The sequence below is a fragment of the Hyperolius riggenbachi genome, chromosome 2 (genome assembly GCF_040937935.1).
Source record: "Hyperolius riggenbachi isolate aHypRig1 chromosome 2, aHypRig1.pri, whole genome shotgun sequence".
Lineage (NCBI taxonomy): Eukaryota > Metazoa > Chordata > Amphibia > Anura > Hyperoliidae > Hyperolius > Hyperolius riggenbachi.
The window spans coordinates 317,005,704-317,018,565 of NC_090647.1; positions in this window are offsets into that span (position 1 = coordinate 317,005,704).

Consider the following 12,862-nt stretch of genomic DNA (forward strand, 5'->3'; position numbering starts at 1 on the left):
AATCAATTGCTGGTTGGCTATCATTGCCCAGCAGGCTGTATGAAACCTTACATAGGTGGGATTCTCTGGCATTTGGGAATAAACACAAGTGTTTGTGGTAAAAGTGGGCTGGGCCATATGTGGGGACGTTGTCGTCAGTAATGTGTAATAGCTTTTCAGTGTAGTACACTCTATAAGCCTGCCCTTTCTTTTCAGTCCACCTGTATCGTTATATAAGTTTTCCTGTTGGACTTTGCATTGGCCAATGGGATTCCTTCCTGCTGCAGAATCCAATAGGCAGGGACGGATCTAGACCAAGTTGCGCCTGGGGCAAGGTCAGGTTCTGGTGCCTAAAGGTCAGGTTTTGGCGCCTAAACTGCCATTCCCCATGCAAATTTTGCCGCCTTTTTAAGAATTCAACAAACTGCGCCTGGGGCAAGAGACCCGCCTGCCCCGCCCACCCCTCCAAGACCGGCCCTGCCAATAGGTCAGTGCAAAGACCAATAAGAGGAAACTCTGGCAGCAAATTCCAAGAGGCTATTAAGGGAGTTCCTAGAATTGTTTTAATAGTTAAATACATGTAGCCCAGCATAAAGAATCTGCTGCCAGGTTATCCATTGGTCTTTTATCTGACCAATGGAATTCTCTCCTTAGGTATGGACCAATGGAGACCCTAGTGGAAAAACCAATGGAGACCCTAGTGGAAAAACCAATGGAGACCCTAGTGGAAAATGTAAACATGCTAATGGGCTCCCTATATTTTATTGTGGATTGTTGCAGTGGTATGGCAGTGTTGCTGTGGGGGGATGTGCAGGGTCAACGGTGCCTTAAAGTGGACTTGAACTCTTACACAAAACATCAATAATTTGAGAAAGGCACTCCACTGGCTTCAAACTTTCGTTTGTTTATTGAGCAAAAGACACATACATGTTACGGGTCACCTGACCCTTCCTCAAGTGTCAGGTGACCCGTAACATGTATGTGTCTTTTGCTCAATAAAGAAACGAAAGTTTGAAGCCAGTGGAGTGCCTTTCTCAAATTATTGGAGTCTACAGTTTGCAGGAGTGGTGGACCTGCTGGGAAAGAGCCCCGGCTCTAGCTACCTTAATCAGGTGAGCACTAACTGAACCCCAGGGAAACGATTGTATCTTACACAAAACACAAGGAAAACATAGAGAAATATGCCCTGTATGTAGAGCAGCTAATTTGTAAACACAGGATGTTAACCCTATGTCTGCATTCATGAAAGCAGGAAGTAGACACACTGCAGATTTATTGCAGGATATGTATCAGCTATAACAAAAAAAAATTCTTTAAAGCGGTATTGTCACCATAAAAATCTAATTTCAACAGCAACTGGTCTGAGTGTATTAAGTGATAAAGATGCTAATCCTGCATTCAAACTTGCAAAACTTTTTCTGCTGTTATGGTTTGGAGTTATCACATACTTTAGGAGCACTGGCCCTAGTGCCAAAGAGTTGAATGCTGGGAGTTCTTTTTATCTATAATATATTCCTCCTCTTCCATTTATTTCCCTGCCTAGCTGCTTATCAGAAACACCCTCTGATTACTTGTGTTTACAAGCAATGCTGAGGTGACTCAGCGATTGGATGTATAAATAAAAAAAACGACAGTGCAGTTCCTAGTATACACCTCAGTGGGAGTGTCTGAAGACTCTGGGAGGAGGGCAGCTAATGAATACACAATGAGCAAGAGAAGGGAGGGGGGAAAACAAGAGTCAGGGAGGATATGATGTCAGCAGGGGTGCCTCTAGTCATTTTGTCACTCTAGGCGAGAAAACCTGTGGTGCCCCCCCCCCCCCCCCAAGCCCCTCCCCCCAGGAAAATAATCATAATGCAGCATCGTTTCACCAGAAAATAATCATAATGCGGCAGTGTTTCATCAGAAAATAATAGTAATTATCGTAATTCAGAATCGTAATTCACCAGAAAATAATCGTAATGTGGCAGTGTTTCACCAGAAAATACACTTATTGCAGCAGCAGTTCACCGGAAAATATTCGTAAGGTGGCAGCGTTTCACCAGTAAATACACTTATTGCAGCAGCATTTAACCAGAAATTAATCATAGGGCAGCAGCGTTTCACCAGAAAATAATCGTAATGGGGCAGCGTTGTCAGAAAATAATCTTAATGTGGAAGCGTTTCACCAGAAAATACACGTAATCCGAGCAGAGGGAAAGAGTAGAGAGGGAGAGGCAGCATAAGATGTAAGAGGGGGGTAGAGGAACAGAGAGGGGGGGGGGGATAGACAGCATAAGATGGAAGAGGGTGCAGAGAAACAGAGGGGAGAGGGAGAGACAGCATAAGATGGAAGAGAGTGCAGAGGAACAGAGAGGGGTAGAGACAGCATAAGATGGAAGAGGGGGCAGAGGAACAGAGAGGGGAGAGGGAGAGACAGCACAGCACTAAAGCACAGGTTTACACTACAGCTTTACCAGCCTACAGCCTAATCACCTTTCAAAGAAAACTCTAGTATCAAAAGAGCAGGGCACATTCTAGCAGTTATAACAGTACTGGGAGTCTGCACACAGGACAGGAAGTGTTCTTAGCAGCCTGCCTGCATACCTTCTCTTCTGCCTGTGCATGCAGCTTAAGGTGGCCATACACTGGTCGATTTGCCATCAGATTCGACCAACAGATAGATCCCTCTCTGATCGAATCTGATCAGAGAGGGATCGTATGGCTACCTTTACAGCAAACAGATTGTGAACCGATTTCAGCCTGAAACCGTTCACAATCTGTTGTGGTGGTGGTGCTGCTGCTGCTGCCCCCGCCCAGCCCGCATACATTACCTGCTCCGCCGGCGCGACTGCAGTCTCCCGGTCACCGCTGCTCTGTCTGCGCTCTGGTCTCCAGGTCCGGCATGCCTCACTTCTTCTAGCCCGGCAGGAAGTTTAAACAGTAGAGGGCGCTCTACTGTTTAAACTTCCTGCCGGGCTAGAAGAAGTGAGGCATGCCGGACCTGGAGACCAGAGCGCAGACGGAGCAGCGGTGACCGGGAGACTGCAGTTGCGCCGGCGGAGCAGGTAATGTATGCGGGCTCTATTGCGTCGGTCGTCGGGCACTCGAACGCCGCTAGCGATGCGCTCTTTACCCGCGGGCGATCGACGGTTATTTTCCGCACGGCACGATCGACGGGATCGGACGAAATGGATCGAAATTCGGCGTGTAGCGTGAACGATTGGCAGCAGATTCGATCCCAGTGATCGAATCTGCTGTCGAAACGGGCGCAAATCGGGCCAGTGTATGGCCTGCTTTATCATCTCTGGAGTAGTGATGGGTCGTTAGCGAACGAGCCAGCTCTAAGAGTCGGCTCTTTGCTGCGAACAACAAGAGCCGGTTCTCAGTTTTGAAAGAGCCGATGCCTCAGCCGCCCCACAGAGCTCTGCTTTGCTCTGCAATAAAGGGCGCTGAGGCATGTTGGGAGATGTAGTCCTCCTCTTGCAGCTTGTAGGAGTGTATGAGGCGGAGCAGAGCAGTAGGGAATGCCCCAGTCAGAGAAGCAGTGTGGAATTGTCATGGAGACGGGGGCGGGGCTTTTACTCCGATTCTGAGTGGTGTTTAGTGATATTTAATGAAGAGCTGATTCAGAGCCGTAAGAGCTGGCTCTTTAATGGGAGCCGATTCAGAAGAGTTGATTCTCTGAAAAGAGCCGGAATTCCCATCACTACTCTGGAGCAGAAACTTCCCTTCTCCCGGGCTGTGTTGCTGTCTTGTGCGGGGGCGGGGCTCCAACACAGACACATCACATTCTTCTCTCTGTGACTGCATCTGTCCCCTGGCTGTCTCGCTCCAGTGTCTGTGTGCAGCCAGTGACACAGGTGGGTGGTCAGACTGTCGGGGCATAAGCTGGCTGGCCGCTGGCTCCTCGTTTGATTAGCGTGGGGCGGAGTTAAAGGCTGGGCCACATGGGATAAACACTTTACCTGTGTGGCTACTGAGAAGAAGGGGCACGGCTTTAAAGAAGGAGCCTGGCAGAGAAGAGCAGTATTGATTGCTCTATTGACTGGGGAGAAGTGGAGGTGGAGGCACTGCTGAGCACATGATAGCGTGCCGAGCACCAGGGAGTCGGGAGCTAATATAATATAAAAAAAAAAAACATGGTCACAATAGCAGCGGCGGGAGAATGTGCCTCACCACCTCATGGCGCCTCACCACCTCATGGCGCCCCAGGCAACCGCCTATACTTGCCTGGTGGGTGAGACGCCCCTGGATGTCAGTGTTAGCTTAGCAAGATGGCCACTGCCTAGAATACGATTTTCTGCTTTTCCTTTATAAAATTCACAGGAATCATTACGTGGACAGCACAATACATCTGTTATGCAAGTGGAAGTGGTATTTATCTACTTATATATGTGTTTTTTATTTCTAGGTTAGCATGGGTATCGCTTGTTCTTTAAAGGTTATTATGTTGTTGCTTATCTTTTAGAGCAGAGAGGAAGTTCTAAATTCAGGTTCGCTTTAAGGTTGCCAGTAACGAAACAATCCCATGGCCAATCAATCATTTCTGTTTACTGCAGTAATCAATCGGAAACGATTGGTCGTGCCCCTTAACAGACGAATTGCCGCTTACCAATCAGATCGATGGGATCAATCAGAAAAACCTATTGGCCAAGGGATTGTAGTGTTAATGGCCACCTTTGCAGAGGTAGATTGGGGTGCAGCAGGGTTTGCAGGTTCTGTGTGTGTGTGGTGGTCACAGGTGGTGGTGGTGGGGAAGGGGGGTTGGGTGGAAGGTTACACTGCCCCACACTTGTTTATTTTACTTTTGAGAATCACAGTAAATTTTGCTGTACCTTCAGAAACGTTTTCCACAGGCACCTATGCAAATGAAAGGAAATGTGGCATTATGGGCCTAACCATCATCTGTGGCCATAAGTGATCATGCGAAACCTAGCTGGATTTAGCAAAAACCTACTGCTATTAGTTGGGAAAGGGATGTGATCACCTTCTACAACAGCGAGGACTGTTGTATTTAATTCCCTTTATTATGAGTCATAGGAGTTCCAAATAAATCTTCATCATTTCATAAAACAGCAAGGTATTAAACGTATGAAATATCCATTGGCTATAAGTAGTGTTCAGTGCAATATTTGTTATAAGGCAATCATTTCCATTTAATACATTTTCATAAGCTTGTTATGCGGTTACCCTTTTCATTTTTGTATTAATATAATCCTTTCTATTTTTAGATTTATTGTCTGCATATAAACTGTGTAGCTATAAATATAAATGTGTATTGGTAAAAGAAACATTAAACAGATATATCAACCCTCCATACTTTGTCTAATCCCCTGAATTAAAAATTCCACTAACAGGTATAGTAATTTTTCTCTCCCAGGAGGGGAGAGGGGGAGGGGGGGGGGGGGAGGTGAGGAGAAGATAAAGGCAGTTGTCCCAATACTGGCTGGAATACCATACCTTTTTCACTATTCTTGTGTGCACTTCACTGACATCACAAAGCCATTAAAGGTCATGTTTGTAAAGCGGTGAAAGATCACTGCTAGCCGTGCATTGCTGCACATGGCAGCAGACTGCAAAATGAATAGCTGCCCTGTTTATAAAAGGACAGTGTAGAAGTAGAAGGACAGCATTGCTAGGTGCAGCACCCCATTGGTTGGACTGGATCATATAGCCTTGCACATATCATGAGAGCACAGGAGAACGTTCCATACCTTCATGGAAAGAAATGGCCCTCATTGGTCGCTGAGGATTATCTGAGTGCGAGCCCCCTAATGCTGGGCATACACGGCGCGATAGTTGTTATCAATCGAGCCGCTGATGGCTCGATTGATAATATTCAACCTGTCTGATCACCGCGGCGGATCGACTCCGCGCTCGATCCCCACGGGCGGACAATGGAAGAAACGAGCTGCTGATAAGGAACTGCCTGCAGGGACGAGCGGGAATCGATCCACGCGCCCACGCGGACGAGCGGGGACGCGCCGGCATCAAGCCAGCGGCTCGATTCCATGCCCAGCATAAGTGGGAGAGACTCTCATGTGCTAAAGATCACATGTTTTTTGAAGTCTTATAGACTGGAATAGAATTCACCACTTACTAGTTGGCAAAGCTGTTTTTGCAGAGAGCTGAGATATGGCACTAGCATTGGGCCTCACCAGCAGGCCATACATGCATCAAACAGTGCTACTCTGTATTTGATCAATATTCAACATATTATATGCAAAAATCTATTGGAAGTCGGTGTGCTGTGTGTGGTAAAAATCAATCCCTCTCTGATCAGATTCAGATCAGAGAAGGATTGACACATAGGATGGCAATCTATGGCTGTATGGCCAACATAAACCAGGTACAAAGACCTGGAAGAGACAGTCTGAAGCCTCGTACACATTAGAATTGACTCGGCCAAGGCGGCTGCTAATGACCACCAGCAGCCCCCGATGCCCCGACGCCTTGGCTAGCAATCAGCCCAGCAGATTGACAGGCAGCTGCGGTCGATTAAATTATCCAACACACTTCATGTAGCTTCTATTGTCGGCTGTGTTTAGGTCCTGTATCCTCATAGGAGCTTAAAGGACACCCGAGGCGAAAATAAACGAATGAAATAAACAATTGTATCTATCTTCCTTCTCCTAAAAATTATTTTTTAAGATATTCCACTGTTTTATTTTATGTTTAAATCTACTTGTTAAGTTTTAACTGTTTTATTGTTTTTACTCAATAACACATTAATTGAAGTATGCCAGAGCTAAAATCTGTGAACTACTGATCCTTTTTATCTCTTCCCTGCTCTCAGAAGCCAATTTTTGCTAGGAAAGTGTTTTATAGTTGGAATTTCTAATCAGTGAGGGTCACACTGTAGTCACTTCCTGTCTGAGTCAGGACTGAGTCAGCCACTTACCTACCTGATATTTAACTCTTTCAGGCAGAGAAAGAAAGGAACACAGCCTAGTTATTTGTGTGCTAGGCACTGTACATACACATGTCTATCTCATCATGTCACATGTCACCTCGGGTATCGTTTAACATGCAATATGATGCTGAAGCAATAGGAGACAACGCTAAACGCTTTTCTGCTCAGTGGAATGAGCCTCTGGCAGCCACCTGTGTGAACCAGCCCTTCGTGATAAGATTGATATTATTTAATAAGCAAAAACAATACATGAATATTTACAGAATAACTTGCTAGTCTTTCCAATTACCTGGTATTGTATTTGATTTGCTATTTTTCAATAAAATATATACTGGTATATTATATTTACACAGAATTTTTGCAGAAAAAAAGCTGTTATAAACCAAGCATGATGCTATTGCCTGGATATTGTATTGGAATCTGAAGTGAAAATAAACTTATGATATAATGATTTGTATGTGTAGTACAACTAAGAAATAAAACATTAGCAGCAGAGATGTGAGTCTAATATTGTTTCCAGTACAGGAAGAGTTAAGAAACTCCAGTTTTTATCTATGCAGAAGAGCTTAACTGAGCTCCACGATTTTCAAAGTTGCAGAGAGCTCTGTCTTCTGAAGCTTATTATCTCAAGTGTCTGTCACTGTATTTTGTTTTTTCTCCAGAGGAAAGTTCAAAAGGTCGTTAATATAAATAAAAATATGAGACTATTTTCTGTGCTACTAATGTTCTATTAATCATCCGCACTACACGTACAATTCATAATATCATCATTTTTTTTACGCTTCCGTGTCACTTTAAATCCTGGCTTCAGCCAGTACTTAACCAGACAGCTTGAGCAAGACTCCCAAACATTCCATCATGGCTTACTGTGTATGTTGGGTTGGCAATCCTGTGCAATCATTTAGCGATCAAAAAACTGGAAATATCAGGCACCTGAAAGGGGTGTCAGCTGTGTGTCAGTGTCCAACAGTAGTGGCATGGGCTGCTATGGCTGTCATTACATCCTTATATGTAATGTTGAATTGATCCAGATACACTTGAATGTACAATTTAACAGGGTATAAATTCAGTGCTGTGCTTGTAAATAATAAATCCTTTACGCACCAAAACAGGAATGTCCTGTATATGCTGAACCTTTTAATTACATCCCTTATCTGATTTACCTGTGTGTTTATATAGGTTTATTTTTAGTACTAGCTTTGCAGATTGCATGGCAAAAACACAGCAGTTGTTTTCCTGACTACCAAAGGTAAACAGTATAGCTAGTTTCAGCAACACAATGCATCATGAGATTATTTCGGTTATAAAGCAGGGCTATCAAGTTGGGGTTGTATTGAAATAACTCATCCATGTACAGAGCACTGCGAGGTAGAGCAAACAACTATGATGGTGTAAAAGCACCTTGATCTATGGCAAACCATGAGTTACCAATTTAATGTATGCAGATCCAGAAAGAAGGATTCTGATTACCTTCTAGTGGTTACTCTACACTAGTAATGATTGATTTGGACACGCTTGAAGGTACTAGTGACTGGCTGAAATGGATTTTGCTGGTCCATCCCTATTGCACTCTGCCACAATGGAAGGTCTTCTGCTTGGCTTCTCTCTCCATAAGACATAACCCTTAGTGACTTAATGATATTTGCAATGGATCAGTAATAGTTTTGTCATGCTTAGCACATCCATTTACCACTAAATGTCTGTAGGTAGCAAAAGGCAAGAATGAGTACTTGAGTACTTTATTTACAACTCTTTTTAAAGTATCAGGTAGAATAAGGGAGCATTAGATTGTAGTGTCTATCGCTGCACTGCTTGTTCATTTGTTGAGATATATTTAAGATCACCCTCCACATTTGCATATTCTGGATTTTCATATGCCATCCCTTTATGATTTATTATAAGTAGTTTTTGAGCATTATAACATGCTGTGCATGTTGACATCTGCTGTTTTTGTGAGGATACCTCAATACCACAAAACCTGCATCAACTAGGATGTTCACATTGCTGCTGTAAGTGTGGATAAGCTGCATATAGGAGGCATTTAGAATTATGAGACTGGATTGGACTTAAAATATTTACTATATGTTTTCAGTCAAGAGTGATTAAATGCGTTGGTTTTAGATCATATTGTTTGGGTTGTGGTGAGGACAGACGGTGGAGTGACTGTCTCTTTACAATACTGAAGAAGTATTGAAGAAAAAGGAAAAAGAGGGAAAAATAGCTACAGATTTAAAGAAGATAAAATATTACACAAGAAATAATGGCAGAAGATATTCGCTGAAAAAAGCGCCGCCTTCACTGCTAAAAACTCCTTCTGCTGATATTCACACCATCTAATTATGATAACTCTCAGGTGCCAGAGGCGCCCACATCATTGCTTGGTTTTCGTCATATCCACAATTAAAATTGTGGTCTAAGCGGCACCCATTTTAGCAGAAGTCCACCAGCACCCAAATCTCCTTCTTCACCTCACAGTGCCTGTAAACAAAGTATGGTCAAATATCTGGCCAGTCTGATTGCTTGTTACTCAGATTTAGACAATGCCATTACAGACATCACCCAGATTAAGAAACAAGCTAGTACTGACATCAAAATGATGGCCTTCATAATCATGTGTGATCAATTTGTCCATCAAAAGTTTGATGCCTGTTCTTATTTTTGGTCTTGTGTTTTTTTGTAGTGTATACTTACTTCATAAAAACGTGTACGTGCAAAGAGTACTTCTTCCATAAAGTGTGTGGTGAAGATCATTCAGGCCACAAAGTAGAGAGTAGGGATAAGCAGTTTCCTTTCCGAATGACCGGTCTAAGAAAACAAACAGATGCAACTGCAACGTCTGTATGTTGCATATACGGAACTTAAATTGCTGAACAGGAATAAGTGTGATTTTCATGCAAATATATTTTGCAGGGGAAACTTGAGTTTCTCTTCAAGCAACATTGGAGCAGAAGGCATTTAGAAAATTGGGGGAAAAATGTTGCTGAAGGAGAATGTTAAGTCTTGTTGAAGCAGATTAAAGACCCCTTTGGAATTGCATAATAAAAACTGTTAATTTCTGGTGAACAACTGGGGTTGCTTTTTAAAGATCTGCAGACCCAGAATCTAGCACAGAGAGTGTCAGTTTCCTGATACAGGGACAAGGACCTGTTTGTGGAGCACCTCAAGGGTCTTTTATAATCTTCATTTAGGTTAGTAGTTGAGTGTGAGTAGTTGGTGTTGGTGGTGATGGAAGATTACAAGGTCAGGTTCAGACTCAGAAGATTCATGTTTCTAGTGAAGTTAGTGAACAACCTGAGGTCAGGGTGGGTGGCAATCAGAAGAGGTTCAGTAGAGAGGCAGGGGTGGAGGAGGGAGTCAGGGCTGGCAGCATCAGGTCAAAGTTATTAATCAGGCCAAGATTGGTAACAGAAGGGATTGATTACAGAAGAGAAGGCATTAAGATTGGTAACAGAAGAGAAGGCATAGTTGAGACAATCCAGGTCATAGCAACATTGAGCATAACCCAAGATGAGCAGAGCTGGGCAGCACTTACTAGAGGGCAAGAAAGGTTTAAGTACCTGTCTGAATTGGTGTCACATTTTGCGAATGTGGAGTCTGGTACCAATACCAGCATAACTGGAAATTAGCGGACGTGCAAACCATATTCACATATGACCAGTGCCATAATAGGCAACCAGAAATGTGTGCACATCTAATTCCATGTAAACCACTAGGCCAACCAGTAGTAGCGTAGCTAGGCTTGTGGTGCATCAGACCAACCCTCTGATCCCACTAAGGGCTCGTTACCATATAGTGCGCTTTCAGCCACACTTATGGACACACGATCGCAGGAAAATCAGACTGCACTGCCTGATGTTTCCATACATGTGCTGCAATTCACCACTGAATTGCAGAGCATGGTTGCCTGCATTTTGGGGCGATTGTGCCTGCAGTCTCATTCATTATAATAAATGGGATCACAGGCACCACTCCCGGGGGAATCACGTGCAACCCAAAACCGCGCTGACGCACGGCTCCTGCTCTGCACTAATGGAAACGAGCCTTCACAGTTGTGTCTGCTTTTCAGTTACCCATCAATGTTATAGATGCTGAAAAACGCACAGAAGCGGATACAACTGCGTTATTGGGCTCAAGTCCTTAGCAGTTACTACCTTGCAGTCTGTGCTTTACTGAGCAAAGCTCAAATGCCACCTTACGAATATTTTCCGGTGAACTGCTGCTGCAATAAGTGTATTTTCTGGTGAAACACTGCCACATTACGATTATTTTCTGGTGAATTACGATTCTGAATTACGATAATTACTATTATTTTCTGATGAAACACTGCCGCATTATGATTATTTTCTGGTGAAACGATGCTGCATTATGATTATTTTCCTGGGGGGAGGGGCTTGGGGGGGGGGGGGCACCACAGGTTTTCTCGCCTAGAGTGACAAAATGACTAGAGGCACCCCTGGTTACCCCGCAGGACTTCAGCATGCAAGGTATAGAGACTGAGGCCGGGAAGACAAGAGTACCACTAGATCCCACAAAGCAAGACTATGCAGCTGGGTGATATCAGGTAATAGTGCGGAATGCCCTTGTGAAGGAGATTACACAGATCACACTAGGAGCTATCAACAAGGGAGCAAGATGGCTCAGAGTGACCACAGTTCTGAGCTTCCGATGACCGCCACAATAAACAAGGCACAATGGTTGCTCAGTACAACCGCAGCACTGAGCATCTGATGTCCACCAAACTGAGTAAACAATGACAGACAGACAGACAGAAGGAATGCTTGCCAATCGAATCGCTGTCCCAGCGATAGCAAGCATCCACACAGGCACAGATAAGACAAACAGGAAGGAGCGTAAATAATAGCAACCGCAGCTATAGTTACATCAACAAGAACAGATTGAAGAAATGCTAGCCAATCTAAATGCTGCCCCAGCGATAGCAAGCATCCACACAGGCACAGACTGGATAAACAGGAAGAAGCGTAACTTATAGAAACCGCAGGTATAGTTACGTCTACAGGATCAGAACTAGCTGGAACACAGGCCAATCACCACCGTGTTGAGGCTGTGTCCAGGCTAGCAGAGCTGGAAGGACTTTGCTGTACCCCTGCAGGTACAGCAAACGTCCACAAGGAAATACAAGGCAAGACAAGGTAATTCACAATTCAAACATTGACCCCAGCAGACAGCTTTGGCAGAGCTGAACGCTATGACGGCAAGGTGTGAGAGGAGGAGCATGCTTTTCTATGGACATCAGCCAATAAGAGCAGAGATGCAAATTCCCACACAGCTGAATGGTAATAACTCAATCCTGTGTTATGGGGCCCATACACTAGGCCAATTTTTGGCCGATCGATCGATTGCAAATCGGTTGACCAATCGACCGATTTGCAGCCGATTTCAATCGATTTCAATGGATCTGGCAGGCTGGAAAATGTAGGTCGATCTTTTGAGATTGCTTATCATTTTGCATTGGCCCTAATGGAAATCTGATGGCAAAAAAAATGCCATCAGATCAATTTTCAATAGATTTCAAACTGAAATGTATTGGAATTATGTTCCTAGTAAAAAATGTTCCTAAACACATCAGATAGATCAGAAATCTGATGATCTATCTAACGAGTGTATGGCCACCTTAAGTCTGATTGAAGACTGCAACCTGACAGCAGAAGGAGAGGATTCTCATTACAAATGCAAGCAATATTATACAACAATATGCATGCAGGAAATTCAGAGCAGCCTGGTTGCAGTTCCACTGCAACCAACAGGACAGGCTACAGAAGGGATCGTGACAATAGCACTTAGCAATTGAAAAAGTTGTGAAAAGTAGGCAAAAAAGTAATACAAAAGGATCAAACACAACCGAAAAAACGATACCAGGGAAAAAAGTTTACAAACACACTTGTCAAAAATGACATGCCCTATAGGTACTGAACAGGTGTTATATACCCGCTAATAGAAATAAAATGTTTTACATTCAATGGGCAACAT